General features: G+C 44.8%; 1 non-coding gene across 1 annotated transcript; it reads left to right on the top strand.

The window, feature by feature from the left end:
- The first annotated feature begins 1428 nt into the window (after nucleotides 1–1428).
- On the top strand, nucleotides 1429–1501 carry TRNAG-UCC (transfer RNA glycine (anticodon UCC)). The gene has a single exon. It is a non-coding gene; the product is annotated as a tRNA-Gly (tRNA).
- The last annotated feature ends 12905 nt before the right edge of the window (nucleotides 1502–14406 follow it).

The following is a 14406-nucleotide window of genomic DNA, read 5'->3' as shown; positions in this document are numbered from 1 at the left end:
GGGCTTGGGGACAGCCAAGGGCCGGCTCCTGACAATGCCAGAGCCCACTTCAGCCGTACATATACTGAAACTGGGGACGGACTACAGGGCAGCTTCCTTACCAGGGACAGTATCACCTGACTGGGTTGGGGACCAATGGGGCTGAGCCCTGTGCCTCCCAGGGCTCTCCGCTAGTTAATGATCGATGGGTCACTTGTCCCTCCCACCTTTAGTCCCACCCTCTCGGATGAGCCTCTCAGGGTCTCCCCTTTACCCACTTCCCAAAGTGACCAAAGCCGGAGGGCTGGGCCAGCCAGCAACCTGCCGAGAGTTTCCCACACAGCCTCGGCTGCAGGAGCTACCAGGCCCAGGAGAAGAGGGAGACTCAGGTGGGTCTGGACACCCACCCTCCGAAACTCTACCGCCCCTACCTGCCACCCCCAGATCCCAAGCCTCCGACCCCTATTCTCCCCAGTGCCCTCTTGGGTCCAGGCCAGCTCTGGCTGGGGCACACCCTTGCACTGTCATCCTTAGCAACTGTTGTTAATTAATATTAGCAATCCGATAACAGAGGGGGCAGTGGGGAGTGGAGTGACGCAGGGACAATAGTCTCCTCCTGCGGGTAGAGGGGACGGCCCAGCTCGCTGGCGTCTGACGGCACACAGAGACCCCTGGGCTGAGAGCCACAGCCTCGCTCTTCAGCCCTGGCCTCCTCCCTTATGTCCCTTGCCTGGGTCTGTCCCCACCCACCGTGGAGGGGGCTGAGTGTTGCTGGGAGACCCAGGCGAGCAGCCCCACCCACAATGGGGCCAGGTACTCTGCACTCACCCCTGCTCCGTCCAGATAGGGATCTCTGAAGCCTTCCTTGGGCTCACTATCACCGGAATGGGCCAGACCTTGGCCCCCATGCCAAGGCTGAGCTGATAAGGGCAGCCTATGGAGACTATCTCCCCTGTGGCCACCTGCCAGAGGCAGTTGCAGGAAGACCTGCTATCTCCCTGGCCTTGTGTTTGTTTCATGGACGCTGGCCTGACTCAGAGGGAACTACCCAACACATACAGGGGAAGACAGAAGCCAAGAGGAAGGGAACCAGACGCCAAGGGGGGATGCCGGGGAAGGAGCAGACAGATCCCTAAACCTGGAATCAGCCACAGTGGAGAGGAGAGTCAATGGCCCAGGGCTTGCCTGTGAGCAGTGACTTCCCTCCAGCATCTCCCTGGCCCTGCCCCCACACACCGTGACCGGTAGATGCTGAGGACTCCAGCCCACAGCTATGGGCTCTGTTCTCTTTCCTAGATGTCTTCCCTGAGAAGCAGATGCTGAGACAGGGATTCCAGTGTGAATAGCTGATTTGGAAGGTGATCCCAGAGGGCAGTACCAGATACCAGGGATGAGCCAGGACATGGAAAGGATCGACCAGGGTGCATTGAAGAGTGGGCTCTTGAGACTTCCCTGGTGGTCCAGTGGTTAAGACTCTGCACGTCCATTGCAGGGGGCATAGGTTCAATCCCTAGTCAGGGAATTAAGATCCTACAGTCAAAAAAAAAGAGTAGGCTCCCATGTGGGCATCTTTATGCCCACAGAGATCCACCCGGAAATGGTGGGGAGCCTGCCCTGGAGGGTGTGGGCTTGTCCATCATTTCCTTTGGTTGCTGGTTGAGGATGCTCCCTGCAGATTCAGTCTCAGGCCCCCCTGCCATGTGTGGAGCCCCCAGGCACACCCCCTTGGTCTAGTTTGTGCCCAGGGCAGGCCCATAGCGACAGAGCCCAGATGTATGGTATCTGCGGTCTTCTCTGAGACACACACAGGGTGAGAGCAGAACCACCCAGTTCTGAGTTACCGAGGAAAACGCTCAGCCACAGATGCACCACCTGGCTGCCTGTGCATGTGGGGTCTCTGAGGTCACGCCCGGGGGCACAGACTTCAGCTGTGATACTGTACAGGAGTGTACAGACACTGTACACCCCTGTATCCTACTTTATCTCCTGACTTTGAACACAGACTCAACACTCCCTTTACTCTCTGACTAGCACATGTGTCACTGGGTTGTGTCCCACAAAGTGATGGATCGTCTGCTTTCCTCGTGCCAAAGGTCAGGCTGCTTCCAATAAGCAAGTTTTTGGTGACTATCTATCTTCTTGCCTAACTCTGTTTCCTCTATTTCATGTTTACCTTCCTCAATCCGGGATTCTAGAGATGAGATTGGAGTGTTAAAGAGTACCAGGTTTACAACCCTAAGTACACACAGTTCATCAGCTCTCTCCTTCGGCTAATCTAATCTAGGATATATTGAGTAATTATCTTGATAATTACTGATCAGTGCTGATTGGTTCTGGTTGGTGTCTGGTGATGGTAGACACCCATGAATATCCCAAGGTCTGTGATTCTTCTCACTGACACCAGCAAAAATAAAAAATGCCAAATCACTAGCCTCATCTTCATGGTGTGTTCGATCTGTTATCAAGATTTACAAATTTAAGAGCTGTAAAACGATGCCTCATTTTCAATTTTCCTTTATTACTAATGGGACTGAATATGTCCGAGCAGTAGCAGACAGAGAACTGGAACTGAACATCCTCCCTAAGCTCAGGAGGTGGCAAGGAGGGCCCTCCTGCGGTAGGGATGCCTGGCAGACTCAGCTCCCTGCCTGGCCGCTACGCACCCCAGGAGCCTGCAGAGGGTCTGCAGTCTGGGCTGAGAGGTCAGAGTGTGACTGCAGTGCTCTGCTGGTCACTGGTCCAGGCCGTGGCGCCTGGCTAGGTACGTGTGCTGTGCTCTGACTAGCAGGGATGTGAACAGCCTCTGGTAATTTCTGGCTCCTGGAGGGTAACCAGCCTGCAAGTTAAGATCTCAAGCCTGGTCATCTAGTGGAGCTTTCGTCTTTGCCATCAGATCCTGGTTCTATGTGATGAAGGGCTGTGTTTACAGCCAAGGTGAAAGATGCTCTTCCCTGCTCTCCCAGCCTCCTTTGCAACCAGCAGTGGTCCCGTGATCCTGTTCCCAAATGTGAAGATTTCTTAAAAAAATAATAATAATTTTTGAGTAGTCTTATGTTTATAGAAAAACTGAGCAAACACAGCTTTGTAAATCTTTTAATTTAAAAAAAAATGTATATAACTGAGCAGAAGGTATCAGTTCCCAGATGCCCCTTTATCCCTTCGAAAGTTTCATCTATTATCAACATCCGGCATTAATGTATGGCACATTTGTTGCGATCAATGAGCTAATATTGACATATTATTATTCACTGAAGTCCATAGTTCACATTCTATGTGAATGTGAACATCCCCCTTGGTGTTGCACATTCTATGGGATTTGACAAGTGTATAATGACATGTATCCACCATCACAATATTATGCAGAATAGTGTCTTGGCCTAAAAATCCCCTTGGTGTGCTCCACCTATTCATCCTTCCCCCTCCCCAAATCCAAACTGCTGAAAACCACAGCTCTTTGTGCATACTCTTGTCTTACTGAAGTATAGTTGCTTTACAATGTTGTGACAATCTCTGCTGTATAGCAAAGTGATTCAGTTATACACACACATATGTATATATATTCTTTTCCATTATGGCTCATCATAGGAGGTTAGATATAGTTCCCTGCACTATACATTAGAGCCTTGTTCATCCATTCTAAATGTCGTAGTTTGCATCTGCTAACCCTGAACTCCCAGTCCATCCCTCTGCCTCTCCCCCTTGGCAACCACAAGTCTGTTCTCTGTTCTCTGTGAATCTGTTTCTATTTTGTACATGGGTTCACATGTGCCATCATTTCCGATTCCACATTTAAGTGATATCATATGATATTTGTCTTTCTGACTTCACTTAGCGTGATAATCTCTAGTTGCATCCACGTTCCTGCAAATGGCATGATTTCCTTCTTTTTCATGGCCAAGTAGTGTGTACACCTTTTTTATGTTCATAAAACACACATAACAAAATTTAGCATCTATTCATTTTTAAGTGTACCGTTCAGAGGTATTAGATACATTAAATATAAATACGTGCTACCATCAACATCATTGATCCTCTTAACTCATTTCACCCTGTAAAACTGAACTTCGATATCAAGAAACATTAACACCCAATCTTCCCCTCCTCCCAAGCCTCTGACAACCACCATTCTTTCTGCCTCTATAAATCTGACTACTCTAACTGCCTTATATAAGTAGAATCATACAGTGTTTGTCTTTTTGTTACTGGTCTATTTTACTTAACATAATGTCCTCAAGATTTATCTATCTTATAACATATTGCAAAATTTCCTTCTTTATTAAGACTGAATAACAGTCCTTGTATGTATACACCCATATTTTGCTTATCCATCCATCAAAGGACAGTTGCTTCCACTTTCAGACTATTGTGAATAACGCTACCGTGAACATGAATGTACAAAATCTCTTCCAGACTCTGCTTCAATTCTTTGGAGAATATACCTAGACATGGAATTATGGGACCATATGGCAGTTCTATTTTTAATTTTTTGAGGAACTACCATACCTTTTTCCACAGCAGCTATACCATTTTATGTTACTACCAACAGTGCACAAGTGTTCTAATTTCTCCATTTCTTTGCCAACACCTGCGATTTTCTGTTTTTTTGATGGTACTCATCCTAATGGGTGTGAAGTGGTATCCCATTGTAGTTTTGATTTTCAGTTCCCTAATGAGCATCTTTTCATATGCTAATTAGTCATTCATATATTTTCTTTGGAGAAACGTCTATTCAAGTCCTTCACCAATTTTTTAAATAGGTTGTTTTTTTGTTTCATTTTTTGATGTTGAGTTTTAAGAGCTCTTTCTATATTCTGCATATTAATCTTTTGTCAGATATACCATTTGCAAATGTTTTCTCCCATCCTGTGGGTTGTATTTTTACTACGTTGACAGTGACTTTTGATGAAAAAGTTAATTTTCATGAAGTCAACTTTGTTTCCTTTTCCTTTTGCTAAGTGGGCTGCTACTGCCACACCCAAGGAATCATTGCCAAATCCAATGTTATAAAAACTTTGTCCTATATTTTATTCTAAGAGTTTTGTAGTTTTTCAGCTCTTAAGTTTAGGTCTTTGGTCTCTTGCGTATATGGTATTAGTATGGGTCTGACGTCTTTGTTTTGTAAGGGGGTACCTAATTTTCCCAGCATGTGTTGAAAAGACTGCCCATTCTCCCATTGAATGGTCTTGGTATTCTTATCAAAAAATCATTTGACCATACATGCAGGTGTTTATTTCTGAGCTTTCTATTCTATTCTCTGGCTTTATGCCAATACTATGTTGTTTTGCTTACATAGTTTTGTGATAATTCTTTAAATCAGGAAATGTGAGTGCTCTGTCTTTGTTCTTTGTCAAAATTGTTTTAGCTATTGAGGTTCCAACATAAATTTTAGGGTGTATTTTTCTCTTTCTGTGAAAGCTATCATTGGGCTTTTGATACAAATTGCACTGGATCTGTACATTGCTCTGGATAGTATCGACATCTTAACAATACTGTCTTCCAACCCACGAACACTGGAAGTTTTTCAATTTATTTACATCATCTTCAGTTTCTTTCAGTGATGTTTTGTTGTTTTCGGTGTATGAGTCTTTCACCTCCTTTTTACTAAGGAAGGTGATTCCTTGGTATTGCATTCTTTTTGATGCCATTATAGATGGAATTGTTTTCTGAATTGTGTACAGAACTGTGTCATGTATGAAGATTATGGGTTGACTTTGTATACTGCAACTTCACTGAATTCATTTCTTAAGTTCTAACAAGTATTTTTGTGGAATCTTTAGGGTTTTCTACATGTAAGATCATATTATCTGCAAACAGTGATCATTTTACTTCTTCCTTTCCAATTTGGATGCCTTTTATTTCTTTTTATTGCCTAATTACTTTGACTAGAACTGCCAGAACTATGTTGAAAAGAAGTGATTAAAGTGGGTATCCTTGCCATGTTTCTGATCTTAGAGAAAAAGCTTTCAGTCTTTCATCACTGAGCACACTGTTGGCTGTGGGTGTTTCCATATATGACCTTTATTGTGATGAAGTATTCCTTCTAGTCCTCATTCACTGAGTGTTTTCTTTTTAAATCATGAAAACATATTGGATTTTGTGAAATTCTTTTCTGCATCAATTGAGATGATACAATGGGTTTATTTCCCTTCATTTTGTTGATGTGGCATATTAAATTGATTGATTTTAGTATGTTGTAACATTTTTCCATTTAACAAATAACTCCCATTTGGTCGTGCTGTATAATTTTTTTTAACATGCTGCTGAATTCTGTTTGCTCATATTTTGTTGATTTTTGCGTCAGTTTTCATGAGGGATATTGTTCTGTAGTTTTATCTTGTACCTTGGTCTGGCTTTGATGTCAGGGCAATGCTGTTCTCATAGAATGAGTTGGAAAGTGTTCCTTCCTCTGATTTTTTGGAAGAATTTGAGGAGTATTAGTGTTCATTCTTAAAATGTCTGGTAGAATTCACCAGTGAAGCTGTCAGGTCCAGAACTTTTCTTTATTGGGAGATATTTTATTCTGCTTCAATCTGCTTACTAGTTTTATGTCTCTTCAGAGTATCTGTTTCTTTCTAATTTATTCTTTGTAAATTTTGTGTTTCTAGGAATTTGTTCATTTTATATTTATCTAATTTGTTGGCATGCAATTGTTCATTGTACTCTCTTACACTTTATTTCTGTAGAATTTGTACTAATGTCCCCACTTCCATTTTTAAAATTTTATAATTGCAGCCTTCCCTCTTCCTTTTCTTGATTCTGACTAAGGTTTGTCAATTTTGTTGATGCTTTTAAAGAACCAATTTCTGATTTCATTAATTTTCTATACAGTTTTTCTATTCTTCATTTCATTTATCTCTGCTCTAATCTTCATTATTTCCTCCCTCCTGCTGGCTTTGGGTTTAGTTTGTTCCTCTTTCTCCAATTCTTTATGTTGTAAAGTTAGACTATCAATTTACAGTCTTTCTTGTTTTTTAATGTTGTGTTTACAACTATAAATACCTTCTTAACACCACTTTCACTGCATCACATGGGTTTTAGTATATTGTATTTTCATTTCATTCATCTCCAATTATTTTCTAATTTCTCTTGTGATTTATTTTTTGAGTGATTGTTTAAGAGTTTAAAAATTAATGTATAGTTTCCACAAGTTTACAAATTTTCCAGTTTTCCTTCTATTATTTATTTCTTAATTCATTCCATTTTGATCAGAGGATATACATCACACCATATCTATCTTTTCAAATGCTGAGACTTTGTGACCTAATTCCATTATATTTGAAAAGAGCTGTGTATTTTAAAGAATGTGTGCTGTGTTATTGTTGAGCAGAGTGTGCTGTGTTTGTCTGCTAGACCTAGTTGGTTTGGTGTGGTGCTCAAGTCCTCTGTTTCCTTGCTCTTGAGAGTGAGGTATTGACCTCTCCTGCTATTAGTGTAGAGCTTTCTGTTTCTCACTTCAACTCTGTCAAGTTCTGCTTCATAGATTTTGAAGGTCTACCATCAGGTGCATAAATGCTTATGCACAATTATTTTTCTTGTATTGAATCTTTTATTAATATACAAGGTTCTTCTTTGTCTCTTGTAAACTTTTTTATTTAAAGTCTATTTTGGGGAATTCCCTGGTAAACCTGTAGTTAAAACTCCATGCTCCCAGTGCAGAGAGCCTGGGTTCGATCTCTGGTCAAGAAACTAGGTCCCACATGTCATAACTAAGAATTCAAATGGTGCAATTAAACATTTTACATGCTGCAACAAAGATCAAAGGTCCTGCATCCTACAACTAAGATCCAGTGCAGCCAAATAATTAAATATTTTTAAACATTTAGCTTCTTAAAAAATATACTCAAGAAGGCAATGGGGCAGGGTGCGGGTGAAGGTACAAAGAACTAAAGGAAATTATGAAAAAGTGTATTAACAAAATTATAATATCAACAAAGAGAAAATCTAAAAAGAAACCAAAAGGAAATTCTGGAGCTCAAAGTATAATAACTGAAATGAAAAATCCATTCGAAGGGTTCAACAGCAGATGTGAGTAAGCAGAAGAAATAACCAGTGAACTTGAATATAGAGCAGAAATAAAAAAGCATGAAACAAAAATGATGAGACTATGAGACTTTAGGACACTATCAAGCAAAGCAACATATACATTATGCGAGTCCAAGGAAGAATAGAGACAGAAAAGGGAAGAAAGATTATTTGAAGAAATTATGGCCAAAAACTTCCCAGATTTTCTGAAAGATATAAATCATTGCTTCAAGTAGAAACACAAAGAGATCCACACCTGGGCACATTATATATAATCAACTGTCAAAGGCCAAAGACAAAGAGATAATAACCTTGAAAGCAGCAAGAGAAAAGTGACGCATCATGTATAAATTTGCCTCAGTAAGGACTCTGGGAGAGATGGTGATGGACAGGGAGGCCTGGCGTGCTGCGATTCATGGGGTCGCAAAGAGTCGGACATGACTGAGCGACTGAACTGAACTGAACTGAACTGAAGATTATAAAGTGATTTCTCATCAGAAACTTTGGAAGCCAGAGGCAGTAGGTATTACTTGTTTAAAGTCCTGAAATAAAGTAACATCAATAATACTGTATATATCATAATTACACTTCAATAATAAGGAAGAAATTAAGAAATTCCTAAATAAACGAAAGCTGAGAGAGTTCATTACCACTAGATATGCCCTACATGAAATACTAAAGGGAGTTCTTCAGGTTGAAATGAAAGGACACAGGACAGAAGCCAAAGATACTTAAAGAAATATAGGTCTCTGGTTAAGTAAATATATGTACAAATATAAAAGCCAGTATTGTTGCAACTTTGGTTTGTAACTATATTTTTTAATTTGCTACATGATTTAAAAGACAAATTCATGAAAATTATAATTTGATTTTATTGGTCAAACAGTGTAAGAAGATGTTATTTGTGACATCAGTAATATAAAGTGAAGATGAAGTTGTATAGGAATAGAGTTTTGTATTCTTTGACATTGTTACCATCAATTCAGATTAGATAGTTGTATTTTAGGATTTATATGTAATGTCCATGGTATCTACCAAAAAACACAACTATACACTATAAACAAGAGAAAACAAGAACAGAATCAAAATGCGTCTTTACAAAAAAATCAACTCGAAAAGAATTTAAAGCAGGATAGTTGTACACCTGTTCATTGCTGCACAACAGCCCAAAGGTGGAACAACCCAAGTGCCCATCAACAAATGAATGGATAAAATGTGGCATATACAGGCTTGGAATATTATTCAGCCACAAAAAAGGAATGAAATTCTGATACATGCTACTACATGGATGAAACTCAAAGATATTAAGCTGAATGAAATAAGCCAGACACAAAAGGACAAATCCTGTATGATTCCACATATGAGGACCCTAGAGTGGTCAATCTCCTACAGACAAAAAAAAAATAGAATGGTGGTTGCCAGGGGCTCCTAGAGTGGGTTGGAAGTTATCATTTAATGGGTATAGGGTTTCAGTTTGGGGAGGTGAAAAAGTTCTGGAGATGGATAGTAGTGAATCCACAACAATGTGAATTTACTTCATATACTTCACCTTTCAGCAATGTGAGTCATGCACTTGAAATGATTAAGATGATCAAGTTTATGTTATGTATGCTTTACCACAATTTACAAAAAAGAAAAAAAGATGGCAGGGCAGGAAGATGGAAGAATCTGGATCCCTAATGGTACTGCAGTGACGTTGCTCCAAGTCCGCAGTCATCCAGTTATTCTGACCCCTGTTCATTCACATCCTTATCGTGGAGTTTCTCTTACCGCAGCTATATGCACTCCTGAGTAACATGCCTGGAAGCCCCTGCTCTCTCCCACCTGGCTCTCAGCACGCCCTCCCCTATTGTTGCTTGCAGGGCTCCATTGACGTTTCCAGCCTGAGAACTCTTCAATGTGGGAGCTGCCCTGGGCACTGTAGAATTTAGCAGCTTCCCTAGCTTCAACCCCCTAGATGCCAGGAGCATCCACCACTCCCACATGTGATGATTTAAACTGTCTCCACTCTTTGCCAGAGGCTCCGTTGAGGCAAATCACCCCAGGTGAGAACTACGGCCCTATGCAGCCTTTGTTAAGCCAGCTAACCTGCAAATGTGCTGTGGGTCCCTTTCCCCCAGCTCAGCTGTGATGCCGCAAAACCCCCTCCAAGTCCTCCCCAAACCTGCCTGTCCTTCACAGCTCGTGTGGAATTCTCCATCGCGGTGGGGACTTTGCCCAATACCCACGGCCCATGCAGGCTGGCCATGCTCCAGCCATCACATTTGGCTTCTCTGTTGCCTTATGTCTGTGTTTTGCTCTTGGAAGCTGAGTTCCTGGTTCCTGGAAGATACTGCACATATAAAGGTCCAATCTATGCATTTCAGTGAACGTATGAGACTGTCTTTCCCTGGAACTCAGTCACGGTCTGGATGCACTGGTGTGGAAGCCAGAAAGCTCAAGGCTGTCTGGTCCTTTGTCCCCATCCCCTGTGGGGAAGCTATCAGCATCTTGGAAGCCGGCTCCCGCAGCCCACTGCTGAGGCAGGGAAGGCCTGCAGGTTCACACAAAGGATGGCCCAGGCCCACAGCCCAGTCTCCACCTTGAGTCAGAGGTGACTCAAAGGGAGTGTCCAGGCCTTCAGGTCGGGGAGCAGAGTCCAGCCTGCTTGGCACATCCTTCCTTTCACTTTTAAACGGAAATAGTGCTCAAGAGCCTCAGTTGGAGAGGAGAGAGGGTTATGAAAATGAATGACCCCTAGGGGACCAGGGACACTCTCAGGGGGAAAGCAGCTTTTATCAACAACTGTGAGTCCCAGTTCCTGAGCCCAGGAACCCGCTGACAACTCAGCATGGTGCCTGCCTCCAAGACCTCCCAGGCCAGGGTGGAGACAAGGGGTCAGAGACAAGCCTAATGAGGTCAAGGGAAGTATTAAAGACACACTGAGAAAAAAATGCCCAGCCCAGGCCAGAAGTCAGACAGTCTTCCTGGAGGAGGCTATGTCCAGGCCAGAAAGGTTTCACACTCCAGGGGCTGTTAAATTTAGTAAATATGGAGGAAGACACTCAGGGAGATTTTTTTATTTTCCCCTTTGACCAGGCCACACAGCATGTGGGATCTTAGTTCCCCAACCAGGGATAGAACCCAAGCCCCCTGCATCCCTGCATTGGAAGCATGGAGTCTTAATAGCTGGACCCCCAGGGAAGTCCTGACCAGTGAGATTTAAATTTCAAAGAGGCAGCTAATAATGTTTTAGTATGTCATAAACATTGCATGGGATATACTTAGGTTAGAAAGTTATAGGTTTCATCACTACACCTCACAGATCAAGGTCAGACTCGGAGAAGAGACAGGGCAGGGCTGAGCCTTGGGTTCCAGAGTAGAGCCCACTGATCTGAGCACCCTCCTACTCTGCCGCTTAACTGGGCAGCCCTAGGCTGCCTACTTATTCTCTCTGAACCTGTTTTCCAATCTGTAAAATGAGATGGGTGTGTCGACATTAAAGCTTTCCTCTTAAGGGCTGGTCTGGGATCCCACTGCATCAGGCTCCCTCAAGAGGGAGATTGTTAGAAATACAGAATCTCTGGCCCTGCCCCAAGCCGGCTGGATGAAACCTGCCTTCTGAGATGACTCTGTGATCCAGGCAGGTGTGCATTTAAGTTTGAGGGTGCTGTGGGCAGAGCCCCCCCACGGGACCCAGGGGCCGACACAGAGCTAGGCACAGTGGTGCGGGGAGGGCTCCTAGGCTGCCTGGCCTCCTTGGCACATCTCACATACACAGACACTCAGAGGGGGTACTTTTTACCTGCACTTACAGCTGAGACCCCAGAAGAGGCCAAGAAAGGCGAGATGCCTCCCTGGAGGTCAGGCTGGCCCAGCTCAGGTGCCACAAAGGCAGTTCTTAGGGTTGAAGGCCTTCAACGTGCCCGCGCTCTCCAGCTCAGCCATGCCATGTTAATCTTGCTGCTTCTCAGTGGCCTTGTGAATGGACTCATGGACGGTGGCTCAAGCTCTGAAGAAGTTCTGAGGTTCAGTGAGGTTAAGTCTGCCCAGTGAGGTGACGGGCACACCATGGGAGGCTGGGCAGAGGCACCTGTTCCTGCCCAGAAGGATCACTTCCTTTTCCACATAAAAATCACTGTGGCAAACAAACAAGCAGCAGCTCCCAGCCCCGCTGGCAGCCAGGACACCCCAAGGCTTTTTTTCTGGGGGAAAGAGGATGGCATTTGGCAGGGGTACCTCCTGGTACAAATTCAACTTAATTGACATTGCCTCCAGGAGAAACTGCCCCTACAGACCAAAGTCCCAAGACCAACTAACTCCCCAAATGCTGAGTCACTGATCCTCAACAGATGGGGAAGAGAATTAGCTGAAATAGGAAATGCACTTGAATTGGCTTGTGCTCTGGGTCCAGAGGTTTCTAGAGACACTCTGTTGTCCATGCGTTATCACCATGGCTACTCAGCTATCTGATCAGGGTGCTCCCCTGCTTCAAATCCAACAGCACCTTTTGAATGCTTAAATATGTAGCTGTATTGTCCTTTAAAAATAATTCAGGAACTTTCCTCGTGGTCTAGTGATTAAGACTCCACACTTTCAATGCAAGCGATGTGGGTTCGATTCCTGGCCAGGAAACTAAGATCCCATGTGCTGCGTGGCACAGCCAAAACATAAAAAAATTTTAAATATAGTTTAGTTTTTCAGTTTTTCCCTGTTTCAGTGATGATCTCCTTGTTGTTGTTTTTTTTTTTATCCTCAAATGTGCCCAGGCACCCTCCCCCCTGGAGCACTTTCATTCTGTCCCCAACCCCCCTTCCAGTCTCACCTGACTCCTTCAATAGAGTGAGGCCCCAGGTAACCCTTCTGGCACCTGGGCGTCCCAGAAGGGAGATGATCTAGCCACCAGTGCACCCGGTCGGAGGGCACTACCCGCTCCCTCCCGCCTCTAGCCCAGCGCCTACACCTGGCAGCCCCAACAAGTGATGGGGGAGCAGACAGATGCTTCGTGGAGTCTGCAGCTTGCGGAAGTTGGGATGCACTGAAAGTTTGGTTTTCAACCCCTCTAAAGCTCGTCGCATGCAGGGACTGAGCTCTGTCCATTTCCCGTAGGTCCGAGCACAGAGCCAGAAACACAAGGGCATCCATTCAAGCCTATGCGTGGGTGGGATGGTACCAGCCAGAGGTGTGGCTTTCCTTGCACTCTGCTGACCCTTTGCCATGAGCCCTGTACATCAGCCAGCCTGGAACCTGCTGGAAACCTGCCGAGCTTATCTGTTGTTCAGTGACCTTTCCTTCCAAACTCAGCTCACTTATCACGTGCATGCCCATGTCCCAGGGCCTGTTCCGTTCTATTTTGGACACACTTATCAACGGCAGAGGTTTTGGTATCAGATAGACAAGTTCAACCCGAGAGCCTGTTTCCCTGTAAGTGGAGAGCAGAGCCTCCACCCAGGGCTGTGTGATTGTATGAGATGTCTACACATCTTCCCTCTGCAGTTCCAGGCCACAGGAACACACCACTCTCTTGACCCCGCCCAATTCACAGATTCCACCAAGTGCCAGGGCCTGTTCCAGCCAAGCGTGGGTTATATAAGCACAGCGCAGGGTTATGTAAAGTACCTAGGATGGCACCTGCTCCCAAGCTGGTGAGAGCAGGCTACTCCTTCATGGGGGTGGACAGTGGGCCAGCCTGGGACACCAGAGCAGGCCTGTGCTGATGTCCAAATCCTGTCCTCTTCACCCATCCTGTGACCTGTTGCCAGGTGAATTCTGAGTCTCAGCCCCCCACCCGGAACTTGGGGGTAGCCCCGATGTTGGCAGAACACTCAGCGCAGGTCTCAGCACACAGCTTGCATTCCCAGACAGGAATGCACCCCACCAGCAGAGGCCCCTCTGGAAAGAAACATCACTGGAGAAACTCAAGGCCCCCACTATCCTGCATCTGGGCAGACTCAACGTTAAGTTCATTGGCTGGGACGCCTGGAGGTGGCAGGCTCAGAGCAACAAGGTTGGCACACCATTTGAGCAGACCGCTGCCTCAATGTCCCAGGCTCTTGGGTCCCCAGGGCTAGGCCTGCCTCACACAGCAGGTGGGGAGATCTGCAGCCAGCAACCAGGCAGGGGTACAGGAAGCTCTCCAAGCTTGGCCCCTTCAACAAGGCAGTGACACCCATGAGGCTCTTGGGGCAGTTCTGGGACCCCACAAATGCTAAGTTGCCATCTTTGTTCAGCTCCATTAGCTCATCTCCTTAAGGTGCCCGAGCCATGGCAGGCCTCAGGAACCTGGTGGCAATGTACTGGGTGCTGTTTCACTCACTGATAATCCCACCTGAGCTGCAATCCCCACCACATGCACCTTGACTCCCTAGAAATCCTCAGAATGGCAGAAACGTGGAGACCCTAAACCTGAGGGCCCACCACCCCCTA

This window comes from Budorcas taxicolor, chromosome 4 (assembly GCF_023091745.1).
Source record: "Budorcas taxicolor isolate Tak-1 chromosome 4, Takin1.1, whole genome shotgun sequence".
Lineage (NCBI taxonomy): Eukaryota > Metazoa > Chordata > Mammalia > Artiodactyla > Bovidae > Budorcas > Budorcas taxicolor.
This window is presented reverse-complemented; position numbering and strand designations above follow the sequence as displayed.